This window comes from Cherax quadricarinatus, chromosome 16 (assembly GCF_038502225.1).
Source record: "Cherax quadricarinatus isolate ZL_2023a chromosome 16, ASM3850222v1, whole genome shotgun sequence".
Lineage (NCBI taxonomy): Eukaryota > Metazoa > Arthropoda > Malacostraca > Decapoda > Parastacidae > Cherax > Cherax quadricarinatus.
Genome location: NC_091307.1, coordinates 48612265 through 48638158, shown reverse-complemented (window position 1 = coordinate 48638158; position 25894 = coordinate 48612265).

Here is a 25894-nt window from a genome sequence, read left to right as displayed (position 1 = left end):
CTGCTGCATTTACCACCCAAGCTTCACATCCATATAAGAGTGTTGGTACTACTATACTTTCATACATTCCCTTCTTTGCCTCCATAGATAACGTTTTTTGACTCCACATATACCTCAACGCACCACTCACCTTTTTTCCCTCATCAATTCTATGATTAACCTCATCCTTCATAAATCCATCCACCGACACGTCAACTCCCAAGTATCTGAAAACATTCACTTCTTTCATACTACTCCTCCCCAATTTGATACCCAATTTTTCTTTATCTAAATCATTTGATACCCTCATCACCTTACTCTTTTCTATGTTCACTTTCAACATTCTACCTTTACACACATTCTCAAACTCATCCACTAAACTTTGCAATTTTTCTTTAGAATCTCCCATAAGCACAGTATCATCAGCAAAAAGTAACTGTGTCAATTCCCATTTTGAATTTGATTCCCCATAATTTAATCCCAGCCCTCTCCCGAACACCCTAGCATTTACTTCTTTTACAACCCCATCTATAAATATATTAAACAACCATGGTGACATTACACATCCCTGTCTAAGACCTACTTTTACCGGGAAGTATTCTCCCTCTCTTCTACACACCCTAACCTGAGCCTCACTATCCTCATAAAAGCTCTTTACAGCATTTAGTAACTTACCACCTATTCCATATACTTGCAACATCTGCCACATTGCTCCTCTATCCACTCTATCATATGCCTTTTCTAAATCCATAAATGCAATAAAAACTTCCCTACCTTTATCTAAATACTGTTCACATATATGCTTCAATGTAAACACTTGATCTACACATCCCCTACCCACTCTGAAGCCTCCTTGCTCGTCCGCGATTCTACATTCTGTCTTACCTCTAATTCTTTCAATTATAACCCTACCGTATACTTTTCCTGGTATACTCAGTAAACTTATTCCTCTATAATTTTTACAATCTCTTTTGTCCCCTTTCCCTTTATATAAAGGGACTATACATGCTCTCCGCCAATCCCTAGGTACCTTCCCCTCTTTCATACATTTATTAAACAAAAGTACCAACCACTCCAACACTATATCCCCCCCTGCTTGGAGTGGTTGGTACTTTTGTTTAATAAATGTATGAAAGAGGGGAAGGTACCTAGGGATTGGCGGAGAGCATGTATAGTCCCTTTATATAAAGGGAAAGGGGACAAAAGAGATTGTAAAAATTTTATATATTTAAATATATATATATATATATATATATATATATATATATATATATATATATATATATATATATATATATATATATATATATATATATATATATATATATATATATATATATATATATATAAGTATTGTAAGCAAGGACGAGTGGCATTTAATCAACAACAACACTGAGACTAGACCAGGACTCAGACCAATGTCGTTTTGACCTCATGGTGTGCGAAAATCACATGACGCTCTAACCCACATTACCACCAAATCCTAAAAGAATCACGCAACCAGCAGAGCTAGGTATTTTACCATGGTCCGAGGACATACGGTGGTGTGGATGCCTCAGAACTAATTTCTTTCTACTCCCCGTATGGTGTACTAGCCGCCACGAGATGTATATATATTATTGTAACCTCGGACGAGTGATTTTCGCTCACCATGAGGAGGGCCAAAACGACTTGTGTTCGGGTCCTCGGCTAGTCTTCGGCTAGCCGCCCCTATTGTCGCGCCGAACACAGGTGTATTTGTGGCAGTGAAGCAGCAGACCGATTCGGTTACCATGGTCTTGTGTGCCGTAAACCTGAGGGATAGATTGCAAGATATGAGAAGGTTAATGACATTGTCATGAGGAGCTTCACAACAGCCGAATGCCCAGCAGTAAGGAAGCCACCCTAACTATACAGATCTGAAGGCAGCCAGAAGCGTTCAGATGGTATCACCCTTCAAGCCTGGATAGACGGTAAGCAGGTGGTGTGGGACTACACATGTGTATCTACCTTGGCTGATACCTATCTCCAATACACCAGGAAGGAAGGAGGGGCAGCCGCCAGCTACAGGGAGTCCCAAAAGTCTAGAAAATATAGAGAACTTGCTCACCATTATATGTTTGATCCCATAGGCTCGGAGACCCTTGGTTCATGGGGAAAGACTGCATCGAAGCTCCTTAAGGAGCTAGGCAAAAGATTCATCACGGTAGCTAGAGATCCCAGGGCAGCTAGTTTTCTGTTCCAATGACTCAGTGCTGCTGTTCAGAGTGGGAATACATGTTGTATCTTTTGGCACGCGCCCCAGCTCTGAGGAGATGGATGAGATTTTCGTATTATAATATGTGACAAACACGTAACAAAATGTACTAGGCATGTATCTCACACCTCATGTACTGTATATGCCATCTTTATATCAACAATGTACCTTTTGTACCATATTATGTAATAAAATATACCTATTGGTAAAAACGAATGAAAAGATGAGGTAGGAGGGGGAAGTGGAATATTCAAATGGCTCTAGGAAGAAATCCAAGTATTCTCCTTCGAAGCCTTTTTATCTACTTCTAGGCATTGGGTGGATCCCACAGTTTGCACACACACACACACACACACACACACACACACACACACACACACACACACACACACACAGATATATATATATATATATATATATATATATATATATATATATATATATATATATATATATATATTTATATATATATATATATATATATATATATATATATATATATATATATATATATATATATATATATATATATGTATATATATATATATATATATATATATATATATATATATATATATATATATATAGTAGGTTGGTAGACAGCAACCACCCAGGGAGGTACTACTGTCCTGCCAAGCGAGTGTAAAACGAAACCCTGTGATTGTTTTACATGATGGTAGGATTGCCGATGTCTTTTGTCTGTCTCATAAATATGCAAGATTACAGGTATGTCTTGCTACTTCTACTTACACTTAGGTCACACTACACATACATGTACACATTTATTTATACACACTCATTTGAGTTTTCTTTGATTTTATCTTAATAGTTCTTGGTCTTATTACTTTTCCTTTTATATCCATGGGGAAGTGGAATAAGAATCTTTCCTCCGTAAGCCATGCGTGTTGTAAAAGTCAACTAAAATGCCGGGAACAATGGGCTAGGAACCCCTTTTCCTGCAAAAATTAATAAAAAGAATAAGAAGAATAAAATTGTCAAAGAGGGAAGTCTGAATGTGCGTGGATGTTGTGCAGATAATAAGAAAGAGATTATTGTGGATGTTATGAATGAGAAGAAGCTGGATATCCTGGCTTTAATGAAACAAAGCTGAAGGGGGTGGGAGAGCTTCAGTGGAGAGGAGTAAATGGGATTAGGTCAGGGGTTTCAAATAGAGTTAGAGCTAAAGAAGGAGTAGCAATAATGTTGAAGGATAAGCTATGGCAGGAAAAGAGGGTCAATAAATGTATAAATTCAAGGATTATGTGGAGTAAAATAAAGATTGGATGTGAAAAGTGGGTTATAATAAGCGTGTATGCACCTGGAGAAGAGAGAAGTGTAGAGGAGAGAGAGAGATTTTGGGAAATGTTGAGTGAATGCGTGGGGAGTTTTGAATCAAGTGTGAGAGTAATGGTAGTTGGGGATTTCAATGCTGAAGTGGGTAAAAATGTTATGGAGGGAGTAGTAGGTAAATTTGGGGTGCCAGGGGTAAATGTACATGGGGAGCCTTTAATTGAGCTATGTGTAGAAAGAGATTTGGTAATGAGTAATACATATTTTATGAAAAAGAGGATAAATAAATGTACAAGGTATGATGTAGCACGTAATGAAATTAGTTTATTAGATTATGTATTGGTGGATAAAAGGTTGATGGGTAGGCTCCAGGATGTACATGTTTATAGAGGGGCAACTGATATATCGGATCATTATTTAGTTGTAGCTATAGTTAGAGTAAGAGGTAGATGGGAAAAGTGGAAGGTGGCAACAACAAGTAAGAGGGAGGTGAAAGTGTATAAACTAAGGGAGGAGGAAGTTCGGGTGAGATATAAGCGACTATTGGCAGAAAGGTAGTGGGGGGGTTGAAGAGGGTTGGAATAGTTTTAAAAATGCAGTATTAGAATGTGGGGCAGAAGTTTGTGGTTATAGTAGGGTGGGGGCAGGAAGAAAGAGGAGTGATTGGTGGAATGATGAAGTAAAGGGTGTGATAAAAGAGAAAAAGGTAGCTTATGAGAGGTTTTTAGAAAGCAGAAGTGTTATAAGAAGAGCAGAGTATATGGAGAGTAAAAGAAAGGTAAAGAGAGTGGTGAGAGAGTGCAAAAGGAGAGCGAATGATAGAGTGGGAGAGGCACTGTCAAGAAATTTTAATGAAAATAAGAAAAAATTTTGGAGTGAGTTAAACAAGTTAAGAAAGCCTAGGGAAAGTATGGATTTGTCAGTTAAAAACAGAGTAGGGGAGTTAGTAGATGGGGAGATGGAGGTATTAGGTAGATGGCGAGAATATTTCGAGGAACTTTTAAATGTTAAGGAAGAAACAGAGGCAGTAATTTCATGCACTGGTCAGGGAGGTATACCATCTTTTAGGAGTGAAGAAGAGCAGAATGTAAGTTTGGGGAAGGTACGTGAGGTATTACGCAAAATGAAAGGGGGTAAAGCAGCTGGAACTGATGGGATCATGACAGAAATGTTAAAAGCTGGGGGGGATTTAGTGTTGGAGTGGTTGGTACTTTTGTTTAATAAATGTATGAAAGAGGGGAAGGTACCTAGGGATTGGCGGAGAGCATGTATAGTCCCTTTATATAAAGGGAAAGGGTACAAAAGAGACTGTAAAAATTATAGAGGAATAAGTTTACTGAGTATACCAGGAAAAGTGTATGGTAGGGTTATAATTGAAAGAATTAGAGGTAAGACAGAATGTAGGATTGCGGATGAGCAAGGAGGTTTCAGAGTGGGTAGGGGATGTGTAGATCAAGTGTTTACATTGAAGCATATATGTGAACAGTATTTAGATAAAGGTAGGGAAGTTTTTATTGCATTTATGGATTTAGAAAAGGCATATGATAGAGTGGATAGATGAGCAATGTGGCAGATGTTGCAAGTATATGGAATAGGTGGTAAGTTATTAAATGCTGTAAAGAGTTTTTATGAGGATAGTGAGGCTCAGGTTAGGGTGTGTAGAAGAGAGGGAGACTACTTCCCGGTAAAAGTAGGTCTTAGACAGGGATGTGTAATGTCACCATGGTTGTTTAATATATTTATAGATGGGGTTGTAAAGGAAGTAAATGCTAGGGTGTTCGGGAGAGGGGTGGGATTAAATTTTCGGGAATCAAATTCAAAATGGGAATTGACACAGTTACTTTTTGCTGATGATACTGTGCTTATGGGAGATTCTAAAGAAAAACTGCAAAGGTTAGTGGATGAGTTTGGGAATGTGTGTAAAGGTAGAAAGTTGAAAGTGAACATAGAAAAGAGTAAGGTGATGAGGGTGTCAAATGATTTAGATAAAAAAAATTTGATATCAAATTGGGGAGGAGGAGTATGGAAGAAGTGAATGTTTTCAGATACTTGGGAGTTGACGTGTCGGCGGATGGATTTATGAAGGATGAGGTTAATCATAGAATTGATGAGGGAAAAAAGGTGAGTGGTGCGTTGAGGTATATGTGGAGTCAAAAAACGTTATCTGTGGAGGCAAAGAAGGGAATGTATGAAAGCATAGTAGTACCAACACTCTTATATGGGAGTGAAGCTTGGGTGGTAAATGCAGCAGCGAGGAGACGGTTGGAGGCAGTGGAGATGTCCTGTCTAAGGGCAATGTGTGGTGTAAATATTATGCAGAAAATTCGGAGTGTGGAAATTAGGAAAAGGTGTGGAGTTAATAAAAGTATTAGTCAGAGGGCAGAAGAGGGGTTGTTGAGGTGGTTTGGTCATTTAGAGAGAATGGATCAAAGTAGAATGACATGGAGAGCATATAAATCTATAGGGGAAGGAAGGCGGGGTAGGGGTCGTCCTCGAAAGGGTTGGAGAGAGGGGGTAAAGGAGGTTTTGTGGGCAAGGGGCTTGGACTTCCAGCAAGCGTGCGTGAGCGTGTTAGATAGGAGTGAATGGAGACGAATGGTACTTGGGACCTGACGATCTGTTGGAGTGTGAGCAGGGTAATATTTAGTGAACGGATTCAGGGAAACCGGTTATTTTCATATAATCGGTCTTGAGTCCTGGAAATGGGAAGTACAATGCCTGCACTTTAAAGGAGGGGTTTGGGATATTGGCAGTTTGGGAGATATGTTGTGTATCTTTATATGTATATGCTTCTAAACTGTTGTATTCTGAGCACCTCTGCTAAAGCAGTGATAATGTGTGAGTGTGGTGAAAGTGTTGAATGATGATGAAAGTATTTTCTTTTTGGGGATTTTCTTTCTTTTTTGGGTCACCCTGCCTCTGTGGGTGACGGCCGACTTGTTGAAAAAAAAATGTATGTGTATATGTATATATATATATATATATATATATATATATATATATATATATATATATATATATATATATTATATATATATATATATATATATATATATTAAATATATAGGGAAGTACCACCTCTATAGCTGGAATGGGGACCCTCATCCTCAGAGAAGACAATAAACGTACCTCAGAGAAAACTCAAGGTTCTCCTCGGAGCTGTTTGAATATTTTCTTCTCCTACCACCCCCTATATATTTTTTTACTCTATGTGAACATTTATTAATAAACAAAATACATTTACAGGAAAAAACATAAACATGAATACAATGGCACAATGTATCAAAGATGATGAATTTCCTCCAGCTCCTCCGAGTCTGGACGTGAGCCAAGTATGCAGCAAGCATTTCCCCTCTGGATGGCGACGCTGAGGCGCTGTAACATGAAAGTGGCTGCCCTTGGGTCCCTGGTGGTGTCGATGAGTCTGGAACCCAATTCTTTAAGGAAATGTGTGGCATTTTTTCCCCATGATCCCAAGGTCTCTGATCCCACTGGGACAAATTGATACTGTTTGCTAATGTCCCTGTACTTGCTGATCTTGTACTCCTCCCTGTGGTCAGCAGCTCCTCCCTGTCGCCCCACACTGTGATGGATATAGGTGTCAGCCAGTGTGGACACACAGGTATAGTCCCATGCTAAGAGCTTGCCATTCTTCCAAGGATAGATGGTGATCCCGTCGGGGTGGTTTGCTGGGTTGTGGGTATTGTTTGCTGCAAGTGATCGTGGCTCCCTCTCGGCAGGGCATCCAGCTGTAGCAAGGGTTCTCTTAATGATGTCGTTGACCTCATTGTGTCTTGCATGCCAGCCCTTGATTTTGGAACAGTTAAGACCATGTAGACCGTATTGGTCTGCTTGCACTTCGCCGCAAATACACATATATTCTGTGTGAACTGGGGCAGCAAGGCGCAGAGCCACTGCAATACGGAGGGTCTTAGGGTTGAGTCGCGTTCCCATTGCCGATATGGGAACTGTTTGGAGGAAGTCCCCGGAGTGAGGTGCACTCACAGCCTGGAGACAGGCAGTCTCCCTATATATATATATATATATATATATATATATATATATATATATATATATATATATATATATATATATATATATATATATACATATATATATATATATATATATATATATATATATATATATGTGTGTGTGTGTGTGTGTGTGTGTGTGTGTGTGTGTTTATGTATAGAGGAATTTATCTAAAAATTTGTGTTAGTTTTAGGGAAGTTAGGTAAGTTTTTTAAGTTACCTAGAGAGTGCAGCAGCACGACAAGGACGAGAGAAGCCAAAGTTTAAAAAAGGGACTACAATGGAATGAGAATATTCCTGCATGAAGTGCAGTGGGAAAGAGAACTAGTGGGAGAGACAATGAATGAAGTGATGGAATTACTGACCACTAAATGCAGGGAGGCAGAGGAGAAGTTCGTACTGAAGGGAAACAGAAGTAATAGTGAGACAAAGGGTGAGCCCTTGGTTTAACTGGAGGTGTAAAGAGGCCAAAGCGAAGTGTGCTAGAGCATGGAAAAGGTATAAAAGGCAAAGGACTCAAGAAAACAAGGAGTTGAGCAGAAAAACCAGGAACGAATGTACAGGGATAAGGAAAGAGGCCCAGGGGCAATATGAGATCGACATAGAATCTAAATCCAAATCTGAACCAAAGTTGTTATACAGTCACATCAGGAGAAAAACAACAGTCAAGGACCAGGTAATCAGGCTGAGGAAAGAAGGAGGGGAGCTGACGAAGAGTGACCAAGAAGTATGTGATGAACTTAATACAAGATTTAGAGAAGTATTCAGAGTAGAGACAGAAATGCTTCCAGTAGACGGAGGAGGTAGGGTGTACCAGCAGGTGCTGGACATAATACACATAACCAAGGAGGAGGTGAAGAAACTACTAGGTGAACTAGATACCGAAAAGTCGGTGGGCCCAGATAACATATCTCCATGGATATTGAGAGAGGGAGCAAAGGAACTATGTGTGCTGCTAGCAACTATCTTTAATAAATCTATCGAAACTAGCCATTTGCGTGAGGCGTGGAATACGGCAAATGTAGTTACAAGTTTTAAGAAATGAGACAGACAGGCGGCGTTAAACTACATACCATTGTCACTGACATGTATAGTATGTAAATTCATGGAAAACATTATCAGACGAAGAGTGATGGAGCACATTGAAATGATTGGGCTCTTACATGACAATCAGCACGGCTTCAGGGATGGGAAAACCTGTGTCACAAAACTACTTGACTTCTATGATAAGATAACAGAAGTAAGACAGGAGAGAAAGTGATGGGTAGATTGCATCTTCTTGGACTGCAAAAAGGCTTTTGACAGAGTACGACACATGAGACTTGTTAAAAAATTAGAGGAGCAGGCAGAAATAGTAGGGAAAGTACTGCATTGGATCAGGGAATACCTGACAGGAAGGAAACAACGAGTGTTGGTACATGATGAAGTGTGAGAGTGAGCGCATGTGTCGAGTGGGGTTCCACAAGGACCAGTCCTAGGTTTAGTGCTATTTCTTGTATACGTGAATGATATGCTAGAAGGAATAGATTCAGAAGTATCGCTGTTCACTGATTATGCGAATCAAAGCGGGCGAGGATCAGCTAAGATAACAAGGGGATCTGGCGAGGCTGCAAGTCTGGTCCGACAAATGGCTGCTGGAGTTTTTTGACCCCAGGAAATGTAAAGTCATGTAGATTGGGGAAAAACAAGAAGATCGCAGACGGAGTAAAGGTCAGGGGATCAAAAGCTGCAAACTTCACCTAAAGAAAAGGATCTTGGGGTAAGCATTATAATGAAAATGTCCACTGAGGCGCACAACAAGCAAATAACTGCTGCAGCATATAGGCACTTGGCAAACCTGAGAATAGCATTTCGATATCTGTGTAAGGAGTCATTCACGACACTGTACACATTGTACGTCAAGCCTATACTGGAATATGCAGCTCCAGTATGGAATCCTCACATAGTTAAATACGTAAAGAAAATAGAGAAAGTTTGCAACAAGATTAATCCCGGAACCGAGGGGTATGTCTTACGGGGAGAGATTAAGGGAACTCAACCTGATGACACTACTGGAAAGGAGGGATAAAGGGGACATGATAAAATACTCAGAGATGGGACAAAAGAACAAGGAGCCACAATTGGAAGTTGAAAATACAGATGAGTAATAGGTATGTTAGGAAGTATTTCTTTAGCCTTAGAGTTTTCAGGAAGTGGAATAATTTAGAGAATGAAGTACTGGAGGCAAGTTCCATACATAGCATTAAAAAGAGGTATGATAAAGTTCATAGAAAGTGTGAGAGAGTGACTTAGTATCCACCAGCCAAGATCGCAAGTTCTGCCTATTCGGCACGACATATATATATATATATATATATATATATATATATATATATATATATATATATATATATATATATATATATATATATATATATATATATATATATACATATATGTCGTGCAGAATAGATAAAACTTGCGATTTTGGCTTAAATAGCAACGCTCTCCTTCCTGAACAAGGCAATCAAAAATTTGTGTATGCAATAATTTCGCAGAAATCATTCCGAACCTAACGAAAAAAAATATTTCTTTGTGTCGGTTCATTATTAAATTATTGCAAACTTACGTAAAAAATATTGCGCTTGTTATAATGAGGTTTGGTAAATTTTCTAGGGTTCTTTTGGTACAAAATTATTAATTTTTATGTTAACATAGATGAAAAATGTATATCTTCAAACGTATAAGTGAAAATTTTTTAAAGGGGAAAGAGAGAGAGAGAGAGAGAGAGAGAGAGAGAGAGAGAGAGAGAGAGAGAGAGAGAGAGAGAGAGAGAGAGAGAGAGTAGTAGTAGTAGTAGTAGTAGTAGTAGTAGTAGTAGTTGTTGTTATAAACGCTGTTGTAGTTGTTATATACGTTGTTGTAATTGTAGTAGTTGCTGTAGTATTGTCATAAGTAGTTTTTTTAATTTTAGTAATAGTATTAGTAGTCATAGTAAGTAGTGGTGTAATCCTAGTAGTAATAGTAGTAGTAGTAGTATAGTAGTAGTAGTAGTAGTAGTAGTATAGTAGTAGTAGTAGTAGTAGTACAGTAGTAGTAGTAGTAGTAGTAGTAGTAGTAGTAGTATAGTAGTGGTAGTAGTGGTAGTAGTAGTAGTAGTAGTATAGTAGTAGTAGTAGTAGTAGAAGTAATAGTAGTACTAGTAGTTGCTGTTGATATTGTTGTAGTAGTAGTCGTAGAATTAGTAGTGGTAATGATAACAGTAGTAGCATCAGCCTCTCACTACAATATTATAATTTCAATTTAATTTGTTTTATTTTGCTATAAATAATGTATATTAAAGGTGTGATTGAACGAAGTGTTTGGTGGAAGTAACAATTTCTGTAGAAGAAAGTCAATGACTTTCAATTTGAAGCAAAAGTCTGCATCCTTGCTAGTCTCTGATTGTTACTTTGTCTCTCATAAGGACGGGTTGTGTCACAACTTTGGTAGAGATTTCACGGTAATGAGCGCTACTGTCTCTCATGTAAATATCACACTCCCGCATAGTCACCGCCTTTCTCGCTTTTCAGGATTTAACTGTAAAGTTAGTGGTGACGGAGGGGTTCTCCGTAGTGGTGAAGACACGATTTTCCGCAGTGGTGAATTTAGTGGTAAAGGTAGTATAGTAAGCATGAATCTCTGCAGCAGTTGTAGAGTTAGTGGTGAAGGCAGGTATCTCCGTGCTTTTCTCCAGTTGTACAGTTAGTGGTGAAGGCAGGTATCTCCGTGCTTTTCTCCAGTTGTACAGTTAGTGGTGAAGGCAGGTATCTCCGTGGTTTTCTCCAGTTGTACAGTTAGTGGTGAAGGCAGGTATCTCCGTGGTTTTCTCCAGTTGTACAGTTAGTGGTGAAGGCAGGTATCTCCGCGGTTTTAAATTGGTGAAGGCTCGGATTATCGCAGTGTTAACGTTAGTGGTGAGGACGAGGCTCTCTTTAGTAAAAACAATCTCTGAAGATCACTTCTCGGTACGCCGGCGGTGTCTGGAACCCCGTCGCTCACTCCAGATTCCATCGATTATTCAGTTGGTTTCCTTTGTGGTTAAAGTTGACGAAACTTGTGGCATGCCTGGACTACGCTGCTACAATTACCTGCTTGAAGAGCAGGAAGTGTGTTCCAGCTCTTTGTCCCGACTCAGCGTTCGGGTTACTGACGTGAAATCGGTATTTATTCAATTTTTTACTCCCAGTTCAGAGTCATTTTCCACTTTTTTACTTCTTACGGTAAAGATTTTTTTCTGATATCCGTTTTGCTCCTTTCGATCTGTAATTAAAACTCATGTCTGTCATAGTTTTGGAAAAAAAAAATTATCTCCCTTTCCTTTCTATTGATCGTATGTATTTTTTTTTTGTCTTAATCATATCTCGGGATGACTAACAGTTTGATGCCGGGTTCTCAAGTTACATACTGTTTAGTTAAGAAATGAAAATACACAATACCGTGATGACATTTCAGTTTGACTTGAACCATTAACTACTTAATGGTCCAACCATTAACTATTAAATGGTTCAACCATTAACTACTTAATGGTCCAACCATTAACTACTTAATGGTTCGACCATTAACTACTTAATGGTCCAACCATTAACTACTTAATGGTCCAACCATTAACTACTTAATGGTTCAACCATTAACTACTTAATGGTCCAACCATTAACTATTAAATGGTTCAACCATTTACTACTTAATGGTCCAACCATTAACTACTTAATGGTCCAACTATTAACTACTTAATGGTCCAACCATTAACTATTAAATGGTTCAACCATTAACTACTTAATGGTCCAACCATTAACTACTTAATGGTTCAACCATTAACTACTTAATGGTCCAACAATTAACTATTAAATGGTTCAACCATTAACTACTTAATGGTCCAACCATTAACTACTTAATGATCCAACCATTAACTACTTAATGGTCCAAGTTAGACTAAAACGAAGCTATAGTTTCAATCTCGTATGTGTTGGTTATCCGTGAATACTGTCCAGTTCAACATAGACTTTCTTACTAACTCTATTCCCTGAGCTCAGGCACTTTGTTCTTTCCTGCTTTAATGTTTGTGGGTTGTTGGATAATCTTTCCACAACGGAGCTACATGTTAAGGTATGAAGTGCTTAAAATCAAGATTTTTTTTTCTTCCTTCCTGAATATTTCTTTCATATTTGAGAGCTAATCTTCTGTTGCTGATATTGTTTGATAAGAGTTCAAAGAACAGGTCTGGAATTATTCCATGTTTAGTCTTTATCATATAATTAGCTAATAGGTATTTCATAATTTTATGATTGCGCTTTACTCATCTTAACTGCATTTATAAATTCATTTAGCTTGTTTTCCCCAAATTAATTTTGCAATATTTGCCTACAGGTATGTGGCATATGAAGAGTATGTTACACTTATTCCACATATGTCACACACCCATGTTGGCATGCCATGTTGGCATGCCATCTCACCCAATAAACCAACAGTTAATCGTATAACCGTCGGCACTCCACAGCTATGTAATTCCTAGTAATAATAATAATAATAATAATAATAATAATCATAATAATAATAATAATAATAATTATAATAATATTTATTTTCTATAAGTATATTTGCATAGTATACAGAACTAGCTTACATCAGTGACATACTACTTACTCTATTGAAAGCCGCTTGTTATGCAGAGCATTTCAGGCAAATTAGGTTAATTTTGTCCCAGAATGCGACCCACACCAGTTGACTATCACCCAGGTACCCATTTTACTGATGGGTGAACATGGACAGCCGGTGTAAGGAAACACTCCCAATGTATCCGCTCTTACCGGAAATCGAACCCGGACCCCTCAGCGTGAGAAGCGAGCGCTTTACCAAACAGGCCATGAGCCATCTTGAAAGTTCGCCAACTCTAAAAAGTGATATTTTCAACTCGTGGAACAGACCAGACAGGCTTCGTATTAATGTCAGTAGAATTACCGACAATATGCTAGGTATAACCACGCAAGTGCAGGCTTTCTTTACCTCTGGTCGACGACTGTTCTTATAGTGACTTTTTTGCTCGTAAATACCATCATGTAACTAATCATTGTTTATTTAGTTTAGTGATGGGATACACGAATTATGAATATATATTTGTGTTTTGCTTTGTGCTTGCTCTACCTGCTTGAGAAATTTGCTGACCTATTTATAAACTGTTGCTATAATCTCTCAAGAACTATAAGAACAGTCGTCGACCAGAGGTAAAGAAAACCTGCACTTACCACCACTTACCACCACTTACCACCACTTAACATACCAAAAAAACATAAATAATATTACTTTAAATTGTGTGATTTGGCACTGTTCCTACCCGCATGTTTCAAGGAATATTCCGCCTTGAAACAATTGTAATATAAATTGTAATAAGACAATACCATTATTGGAAGTAATTAAAAATTAATGTCGAAGTGGAGGATATAGTGTAATGTGCTTCTCTTTCTAGCACTAAAACAACTTGAAAAATATGTCTATTACTATTATAAGATATTATATATGTCTTACACAATAAGAAAAGCGAAGGAATTATACAGAATTACTTAAGAAATAAATAAGAAAAACTTGTGTCATCGTGAGGTCAATTTCAACTCTACGTCAGCCAATAAGGTTTAATCTAAGTTATTTTTTTGGTCTTTTTTCTTTTAAAAAAATAACACATTTGAATGATGAGATTTTTATTTTTTTCCAGGTTTGCCAAGTGGTGAAAATTAAATATGTTAGAAGAAAGAAAAACTGCAGAGAGTGAATAGCCAAAAAAAACAGATTCTGGACAATATGCATATAAGATGGCAGTTAAAGGTAAAGGTGTGATGATTTTAAACAATGAACTTGGGAAGTAATCCGAGAGAACAGAACACCTGAAATTCCTCAGTCTGTACTCTCTGGAACGCAGACGGGAGAATTACATGATTATAGACACTTGGAAAATTGTAGAGAGATTAGTAGCAAAGATGCACACGAAAATCACTCCCTTTGAAAGCAAAAGACTCGGCAGACGATGCAACATATCCCCTATGAAAAACAGGGGTGCCACTAGCACGATAAGAGAGAAAACAATAAGTGTCAGGGGCCCAAGACTGTTCAATTGCCTCCCAGCATATATAAGGGGGGATTGAATATCAAAATGGTATACAATACCGACAGGTTGGTAGGTAAGATAGTTCCTGACTATGGAACTGAACTTCTCCAGGCCGAAGGACTGACAACCTCAAATTCTACGACTTCAAGGGTGATGGACTGATTACATCATCTTCACATCTCTACTGTTCCTGCCTACTTTCTGTATTCGACTGAAGAAGCCTACTGTGTAGGCGAAACGTTTCGGAATAAAGTTGCCTAACTGTTGCCTATGTGTCTTACCTACCAAGGGGGGATTACCAATAGGCCTCTTGCTGTCTTCAAGAAGGCACTGGAAAGGCACCTAAAGTCAGTGCCTGACCAGCCAGGCTGTGATTCGTTCGGCAGGTTGCCTGGGGCCAACAGCAACAGCCTGGTTGATCAGGCCCTGATCTACCATGAGACCTGGTCACAGACGGGACCGCGGGGGCGCTGACCCCCGAAACCCTCTCCAGGTACACTCCGCATACGTTAAAAGACCCGTGTAAATAAAAAAGAAATCCACGATGCAATAAACAAACCCCCTCGTATATATTCTGGCTACCTTCCCTGCGCACTTATGTGTGACTACCTGGAGGTTACCTGGAGGTTATTCCGGGGATCAACGCCCCCGCGGCCCGGTCCATGACCAGGCCTCCCGATGGATCAGGGCCTGATCAACTAGGCTGTTACTGCTGGCCGCACGCATTCCGACGTACGAGCCACAGCCCGGCTGATCCGGCACTGACTTTAGGTATCTGTCCAGCTCTCTCTTGAAGGCAGCCAGGGGCTTATTGGCAATTCCCCTAATGCTTGATGGGAGGCTGTTAAACAGTTTTGGGCCCCGGACACTTATGCTGTTTTCTCTTAGTGTACCAATGGCGCCCCTACTTTTTATTGGCGGCATTTTGCATCGCCTGCCCAGTCTTTTACTTTCGTAGGGAGTGATTTCTGTGCGCAGATTTGGGACCATTCCTTCCAAGATTTTCCAAGTGTAGATTATGATATATCTCTCCCTCCTGCGTTCCAACGAGTACAAGTCAAGTGCTAGTATGTACAGGCAGTTTTAATAACGATTCGAAATGTATTTTTAAATGATTTAATATTTAACGAAAGGAATTGTTTCCACACCGACCACGTGACATTATTGTAACCTGCATTTTGCTATTTTACCAGATAAACATGAGTTCTTCACGAAGAGTCTGCTTAAACAACCCCAGTGTATTTTGCCACATTCGTGGTAAATACTCTTTGCAAAAAAAAAGAAAAGAACAAATGTGTTCTGTCATCTATGCACTGTTATAATCGGGAAAGTGGAACTGTTGAACTCAATTTCAGAATTTTTTTTTTTATATTTTATTTAAAACGTTATATTACAACGTAAAAAAAAAATGTATAGAAGACCACAATCCCTTAACAAACAGGTATCCAAAATATAACTCATATTCACAGTACACAATATAATTACCATGCAAACCTTCATCCTTATACCTGAACTAAATATTTCCCATATATGTTAACTCTCACATCATTATAATCCACGAGGTTCAATGAACCTTCTAACCCAAACTAAATATTTCCCATATATGTTAACTCTCACATCATTATAATCCACGAGGTTCAATGAACCTTCTAACCCAAACTAAATATTTCCCATATATGTTAACTCTCACATCATTATAATCCACGAGGTTTAATGAACCTTCTAACCCAACCATCCTACGTTACATGTGTCTGTTATATAGAGTGCGCCACTAAACACCACCTTGACCATCCCCAAAATGCCTTACACTCGAGGCTTCCTAACCATAATATTGTCACTTACGACGTACAATACACATTACATAATAACGGTATGTATACCAGAGCTATTTTTTTTCTTTTATTCGCCGGTACTCTCCCGGCCCGGGTCTTTTCCAAGTAGTAGTGACCCGGCCTTGGCTCCCTATCTGGGGAGTGTCTCGAGACTTAAGTCTCCCATGGGAGGAAGGACAAGTACCTCCTCATCTTTGGGACCAAGTGTCCCCAGGCCTAGCCACATTCCCAGCCCTCACGGGGCTCGTAGGGAGAAGCTAGGCCTCTGGTCTGCCATCTACCCCGCCTCAAAGGGGCTCGTGGGGATGGCAGTCTTATGAGCTGCAGATGGTAGCAAGCTCAGGCTATACCAGAGCTATCAATACTAACTTAGATATTTAACAAAGTATCACATAATACTGAACAACTTGTATTTATATGTTATTTAAAACCATACATAAGACAATAGGACAAAACCAAACAGATTACATTTCAAGAATATTACCTTCACATTTTTTAACAGTATTTCTATCGCATTCTATTATACTTTTGAATTTTATATAGCAATCCCTACCCCACCTCCTTTGTTGGACTGACTGAGTGCCACACTTCTGGCACAGTTACTGAGTGCCACACTTCTGGCACAGTTACTGAGTGCCACACTTCTGGCACAGTTACTGAGTGCCACACTTCTGGCGCAGTTACTGAGTGCCACACTTCTGGCACAGTTACTGAGTGCCACACTTCTGGCACAGTTACTGAGTGCCACACTTCTGGCACAGTTACTGAGTGCCACACTTCTGGCACAGTTACTGAGTGCCACACTTCTGGCACAGTTACTGAGTGCCACACTTCTGGCGCAGTTACTGAGTGCCACACTTCTGGCACAGTTACTGAGTGCCACACTTCTGGCACAGTTACTGAGTGCCACACTTCTGGCGCAGTTACTGAGTGCCACACTTCTGGCGCAGTTACTGAGTGCCACACTTCTGGCGCAGTTACTGAGTGCCACACTTCTGGCGCAGCAAAGGATACAAAAGAAGAAATAACTAATAATTACATGATCACACCAACATACTATTACGGAATAACTAAAAAACGTACTATGTATATTTGAACTAACTGATAAATTACATATCAACACAAAATACACATTTAGTATCAAAAGGAAAACCCCATCTTCACCTTCTGAGCTTATTAGACATTTTCACCATTCTGACACATCAATATTATTATTAATAATAAAATTTCATATTTACATTGACTTAAAAAAAAAATTAACATATTCAAGTCCTGAGACAATAAAAAAAAATACATCTACCCTACAAATAACTTCTATCCTCCTAACAACTCCAGATACTTCGCTACCGTACAGAAACGGACCGTAACTTTCGCTACCGTACAGAAACGGACCGTAACTTTCGCTACCGTACAGAAACGGACCGTAACTTTCGCTACCGTACAGAAACGGACCGTAACTTTCGCTACCGTACAGAAACGGACCGTAACTTTCGCTACCGTACAGAAACGGACCGTAACTACATACTTCATATTACTTCTTCATTAAGCAAAGAATACAAAGCAATATAAATAACTTTCAATTCTTCCATTAAAACTGTCCACTCGTCCACTAACTACAATCACAATTTTATGTAAACTGATACAAATGTCCTTAATAACCTATACACATCGGTCAAAATCAATCATCCACAAAATCAAATTGTACATATTTATTTATATAATGGAAGTTTTCATACTAAGCACCAAGTTTTTTTTTTAAAAATACATACAAAGTAACATATATAATAATTATTAAGCTTACAGCATTGACATCTGTTTCTGTTAACATATACCCTATTAACACACCTTCTCTGACCACTAACACACATCATGCTACAACCTGTTCCGGGAAACATTCCGTCGCATCCCATTACCTTGCATTTAAATCCCATAAATCCCGTAATTTGAAACTCCTTTAGCCTTCACTAAATGCCCTCTCCCACCTCCCCCCAAACACTTCCTTATTCCTACACTTCGTTCTATAAAAGGTCGCTGCTAACATTTTAATTCTTTCACTCACTCCCACCTCCCTCATAACCCAAGACATGTATAAAATCAGTAACTATATACCCCACGGCATTCTCTACCAAATTTCAGAATTAAGGAAGTTTTTTGTCTTTCGTGTAGGACCTGTTGAAGGTCTGCAGGTACGGCCTTTTCTAGATCTCCTTGATTCCTTGCTTGATGCTGTGAAGTTCGTTGCTCCTTCCAGCATTATTGCTGTTTACCGAATGAGTCGTCATATTGTTTAAGCAAGTTGTTTGTTGGCCTCGATGGTCCAGAAGTTAAATAATTTAGGGACTTGTTGTCAATCAATCTGAGTACTTTCTGAGCACTTAGTAAGTAAGTAAGTAAGTAAGTAAGTTTATTCAGGTATACACAAATACAGTTACATAGATTATCATACATAGCAGTACATGTATATTATTATTAGTATTATAATCAAGGGGGAATCGCTAAACCCGTAAGATTATACAGCGCCTGAGAGGAGGATGTGGAAGGTATTCAGGTTTAATTCAGGGAACTGGAGGAAAGATCCAATTCCCTTGATCAAAAGCCCTTCACCAGCATCAAGGAACCTTCCCTGAGGGCAGCATATGTGTAGAGAACCTGGGATAACCCAAAAAAATCAAAGCGACTTGTTTCCAAACACATTTACACATTCTATTTTTTTTACTTATGAGTATATCTCAGCAATGTACCAGAGGTTCCTTATTAAGAGTATCGTATCTTATTAAATGTGAACATAGAGCCATTGAATTATCTGTACAGAATAACTGGTATAAAATATACCAAATTATCCTACAAGAGTTGTATAGCAGTTGTTATCTTTAATTATTCATGTTACATTAACTGTAATTATTACCACCTAGACATTTTTGTTATTAATAATCTCATCCTGTATTTGGTAAGTTTGTAATCATTCATTTGCAAACTAAAAAACGCTATTTAGAAGTCACATAATTTTTGGAATTACTTGACTAGAATACTCCAATACAAACAGTTAGGAAACCAGAAATAGGCCAGGTACTAGTGGGGTATCAATAAGTTTACCTTCTAGTATTCTCTGGAGATATCTTCAGTTAGTAGCCCGGTGGCCTGGTGGCTCAAGCTCCCGCTTCACACACGGAGGGCCCGGGTTCGATTCCCGGCGGGTGGAAACATTTCGACACGTGTCCTTACACCTGTTGTCCTGTTCACCTAGCAGCAAATATGTATCTGGGTGTTAGTCGACTGGTGTGGGTCGCATCCTGGGGACAAGATTTAAGGACCCACAATGGAAATTAGATAGACAGTCCTCAATGACCCACTGACTTTCTTGGGTTATCCTGGGCGGCTAACCCTCCGGGGTTAAAAATCCGAACGAAATCTTATCTTATCTTAGCTGCCGCATTATGTAACATAGGATAATATAACATTAAATTTAATGCGTTTTCTATGATAATAGTATGCTGGGATGTCTGAGAAAACGTTCACCTCTGACGTATAACTTTGGTAAATGCTATGTAACATTTAGATAACGATAAGATTTAGTTCGGATTTTTAACCAGGAAGGGTTAATCACCCAGGAAAACCCAAGAAAGTCAGTGCGTCATCGAGGACTGTCTGTCTTATTTCCATTGTGGTCCTCAATCTTGTCCCCCCAGGATGCGACCCACACTAGTCGACTAACACCCAGGTACCTACTTGCTGCTAGGTGAACAGGACAATAGGTGTAAGGAAAAGCGCCGAAATGTTTCTAACTCACCAGGAATCGAACCCGCGCCCTCCGTGTGTAAAGCGAGAGCTTTGCCAGCCAGGCCTCGGGGCCACCCGTGTTACAGTCATCACTATCCTCTTTACTTCTTTATTGATGTCATGTATCTCTCCCTGACTTCATTCTCCTTTCTAAAATGTTTAAAAATAATCTTGGGTAAATCTGTAAGTGGTAGATTGGTTGGCGGTGTTTATTGTCTGTCGTCTACACAAGGATCTTCAACATATTAATCCCTAAAATTGGGATTAAATAAAATCCCAGCATATATGACTCGATAGAAATACATTCCCTAGGGTTTATATAGCGTAAGTAAATAAGTAAGTAGGTAAGTTACAAAGTATTTATTTAGTCAAGTAGGTGTAATATAGTGATTGACCACGTAGCAGGTGACCCCGTTGCCTGACTAGCAAAGCTCTCGCATCACACATGGAATGCCCGGGTTCAATTCCCGGCGGGGTACAAACATATCAACGCGTTTCCTTACACCTGTTGTCCTGTTCACCTAGCAGCAAGTAGGTACCTTGGTGTGAGTCGCATCCTGGGGGACAAGATTGAGGACCTCAATGGAAATAAGACAGACAGTCCTCGATGATGCACTGACTTTCTTGGGTTATCCTGGGTGGCTAACCCTTCTGGGTTAAAAATCCTAATGAAATATTAATCTTAGTTTGTATCCCAAAACCTGAGAGGAGCTTAGATACGCATTAAAATGAGTCCCAGGTGAGCAGGATGGTTTGATTTGTTGTGACAATACTATTACTGAACTTCCCAATACATCCTTGTTCAAAGATCAATTACTGAATCACAGACCATGTGTTTTAGGAGAGTACTTGATGATTTTTGAAAATATGCGGTACGTGTCTTGTCACTGATAGGTAAATTTAGAGTAGTGTTGATGATCAGGATGTGATCAGAGGCGGAAGAGGAGGTGTAAGAGAATGACTGCGTGTGTATACTCTACCCCCACCTCCTAACACATACACACCAGTGAAGAGGCGGGGTCAGGAGCTATGAATCGACCCCTGCAGCCACAATTAGGTGAGTACATTAGGTGAGTACACTTCGTGTAAACTTTTTCCGAAAACAGTGATTGTTATAATGGTGTATAATGGTGTTTTGTGTATAGTGATGTGTTGTGTAAACTGTTGTGTTATGTGTAGTGATGTTTTGTGAAGTGTGTAGAGCGGGCAAATGTGACACGATCAGTGCTGGATATGCCTGCCTTCCCTGGGTATCTCCCCAACTTTCCACTCCCTCCCGCACCACCCAAGAGGCCGTAAGACAGCTAACCACATCTGGCAACACGATCTCCTCCACCTTCTCCTCTTCTATCGTGAACCACCCGTAGAATATGCATTCACCCACACGAGTCATTTTTCCTCCAACTCAGCCTTACAACACAGATTGAGGCATGGCATTGGACGCTGCTGCTAACCAGCCATAAAGCCAAGAAAACAGTGCACCTAACATTATGAGAAGAAGAACCTTTCAGGTGTGTGGAGCATATCGAGCATTCATTAAGGGTGACCTTATTCGTGCACACAATGGGTGTGCTGGGTTACATATGTGTCCTCCAGAGAGCAGTCCACAGACTCCATAAACAGATGACAATTACAATGGCAACTTCCTCATTTGCGATGATCTCATGGCATTCATATCTATTGCTACCAGTATTCAGTCTCACATTCCAAAAGTTGATCGTCCATATGCTGCAGGGAAATTCACAGACCTTCCAAAGAAGGTAAATGGAGGTTCCACCAGTAAGGCCATTGCCGCGTCTTGCAGTTCCTACAAAATGCAGCAAATTGCTTATCACATCATTATCATATCAGTGCGCAACTACCCAAGAACTGATAACTGTGTCCATCTGCCTCATCATCGCAGGAATTACTGAGGCAGACCCGAGAAAAAAATTCCACTGAAAACGAGAGAATTTGTCCATAGGTTAGAAGAAAAATTGAAGTAGGCAACTTAGTGGGAGCAATAATTAATAAACTTAGGTGACGACACAGTTGTTCCCAAAGATGAGACCTCAGCTCAAGCACTAATAGACAAGCACCTAACCAGGGACACTAGAGTCAATAACAACAACCAAGATGAAGGTCCCATCTCATCCCATCCCACCAGAATAAGAAGTAAATAAAGCGACTGTGTCATTTCCAGCAGGATCTGCAGGAGGTTACACTGGGATATGACCAAAATATATCAGATATTGTAAATCCAGTGCTTGGCACAGTTGCATCACTTATCCTTTCTGAATTAATAACCTTCGCCAACAACTGTCTAGCTGGGAGGATTCCTGAAGAAATTAAACCTTTCCATTTTGGACCCTCCTTATGTGCTTTGACGAAGGATGGGGGAATCAGACCCATCACTATTGGTAACATTCTGCATCGTCTCGTTGCCAAAGCAACAGTAAGAAACATTTGCACAGAAGCCGCCAGCTTACTCTAACCTTTCCACCTGGGCTTAGGGTTCTCTCAAGGGAGGGAAGCCGCAGCTCATACAACAAGTGTTTACATTAGGGATCTAACAGAAGACTAGGCCGTAGTCAAACTAAACTTTAGGAATGCCATTATTATCGTGATAAAAGATGTAATCTTGCCAGCTGTTCCAGAGCAATTCCCCAGTCTCTTCATTTCAGCTGGCTACGGGAAATCTTCAATTCTCTTCTGATCTTGTTGCCCAAACTGGAAGTTAGTTAATTTCCAGCTGGAAGTTAACTAACTTCCAGTTTGCGCAGTGAGCTCAATATCTGGTACCTGGATGGTGCTACTTTAGCAGGAACGAAAGAGGCCCTGCTAATAAGGTTATTGTGGCTTAGAATTCAATAGTTCATGGCGTGTCTCTATTTAAGGCATTTCACAGATATAGTACTAGCTCATTTACGCAAAATTTCCATTATCAAAAGAAAGATGTCTCTTAAACAACATAAAATTACATTCAGTATTTAAGACACGTTTTCTAAAGTCTATTCATTCGAAGTATGAGAGACTTCTCTTTGACGTCCTTATCAAAATTATAATATTTTGAAATTTGGAAACTGACTGATGAATGTTATGGAGTCAGTAGGAGGTGCCGTCTTTCTAAATTTTGACAGGATGACTAAGGGCGACCTTTAAAAGCATCAATATATGGCGGAGTGACCTGATCCAGCCCTTCCAGTGGACGATATCCAGAATTATATTACTCATTTTTCAATCAATAATCTGCCTTTTATTCTTGATCTTTTTTTTGTTTAATTGATTATTCATTCGTACACTTGTTACAAACAGTTTTTAATTCACAGTAATTATCATTAGCACAAATATAGAATGTAAAATGAATTTTATCAAGTTTTTGCGAGTGAATATTATTTCTAATTTAATCAAACTATGGTACCTGAAATGAATGGTAAGATGAATGACAATTAGCAGAAGGAGGATCGACACTACTTAATACACAGTATGACTCGAATAGATTTAATGCCATGTATAAGAGCAATACATAGTAATGAGCTAATATCTTGTTATACAGATTTCACATATTACATATACTTTGTGACTCATGATGCACCAAGAAAATAAATGAGAAAGACTTTAGTTCAATTGTCACCATGAGCAACACTTGTGAAATCTCCAGTAACACCCTAAACATATATATTTCAAAACTTTCCAACATGGAGCTTTTGCTGAAACAAAGGTATAGATGCAGAACTTTCAGAATTTTCGATGCAAATTATATGGTGGTGAAGCGACCTTTACTGGCAGTGTGTTCTCTTTGTCAAGTGATCTTTGCTTATATATATATATATATATGTGTGTGTGTGTGTGTGTGTGTGTGTGTGTGTGTGTGTGTGTGTGTGTGTGTGTGCGTGTGTGTGTGTGTATGTGCGTGTGTGTGTGTGTGTGTGTGTGTGTATGTGTGTGTGTGTGTGTGTGTGTGTGTGTGTGTGTGTGTGTGTGTGTGTGTGTGTGTGTGTGTGTGTGTGTGTGTGTGTGTGTGTGTGTGTGTGCGTGTGTGTGTGTGTGTGTGTATGTGCGTGTGTGTGTGTGTGTGTGTGTGTTTGCATGTTAATTGTTACATTGCCATTGTTCCAACTTATTATCTGTGTATATGATTGTTTACACATATCCGCAGACGTATACCATCACTTACGAAATCGTAATACCACGATTGCAAAAATCTCAGAACAGGTGTAGTTGAGTCCTAAATTCATAGACCAATGCTGTAACCACTCGGCCAGCTGGCTCTAGTACGATTCACACCGTAGGAAGGTTGAAAGGCCTTGGGCTATTGCAAGCCACAGGAATGTTGGTGATGAATTCGTCTGTGAATATCTGCATTTGTGGTCACACTGGGGCTCATGCTAACCTCCCTATGGTGTATACGTCATAGTTAGATGAATCCTATTAGAGCGAGCTGGCCGAGTGATAAGCACACTGGCCAGTGAATTTTATCATTCATACTCGTGTTAATACCCTTGATCTTGGTGAAGCCTCAGACAGATACAGTGTTATATAAGGTTAATAGGTCATAGATTACCTCGCTTGCCAGACCTCAACAGAGAAACGAAGGTTTCCCCTCAGAGACAAGACACAGAACAGCAGCCACCTCTTCCGAAAACTCCATCTAACTCATTCATTCCAGGGTTAACAGTAGTCGAAAATGCTGTTTTAGCGACACAGGGGCATACCTCACTTGGAATCAGGAAGGAGGAGGATTGTCACTTGATGAGACAACTAGGCTATATATGGATGCTACATAAAAATCCCAAGGGGATCACTTCCTTTACAGACTCAGTGAAGACATTACATTTCAAACAGGATACATAGAGAAATACACAAATAGCCCAAACATAGGAAAGAAAAGCTTAAGACGATCAATCGGCCAGACATGGACCACTACCAATGTGACCTGCAAATGGTCCAAGTGGACGGAAAGGTCGTCCAAAGTTTCTCTTTCCTGTGTGCGGGTTATTTGTGTATTGTTTCAGTCACTTTATTTTTGTTCTTTCTTTATACATAAGTAAACTTTGTGAAGAGATCCTAGTCTTTTCTGTGAAAATAAACAGTGTGTAGTCGAATCTAATTGTTCTCATGCTGCCCTGTTCTCCTTTAATTGTCTTAATTGTCAGAACCTGTTTTTCCTCCTTCATTTTCTCTGGAGAGATGATCTGCAATTGGGTGTCCTACCATCTGGATAAATCACTACTGCTACCCTGAAGAATGTTAATTCTCCCTTCATTTGTCAGGATATAAGTGACCCATCTCAGAATGAGTCACTCATAGGTATTAGAGCTGCTGCTCTAACTAAGATCGATAATAAAAAAAAAACTATTACTATATTGTGATGAATTGTTTGAAAAACCGACAAGTTGATGATTGACACACTTATGCAGCACATGGGTATCTTTATTCAGGAAACGTTTCGCCACACAGTGGCTTCATCAGTCCAATACAAAGAGGAAGGCGTAAGGAGAGGAGTAGTATGAGGTAATCAGTCCCTCAACCTGGAGTCGATGTGTTCAGTCCATCAATCTTGTAGAATGTACAGCATAGGGCCGTAGACGTGGCTTATATACTGTAGTGAGGTGAGGTGAAGCAGGCGGAGGCGGGGTCATAGTGGTACCA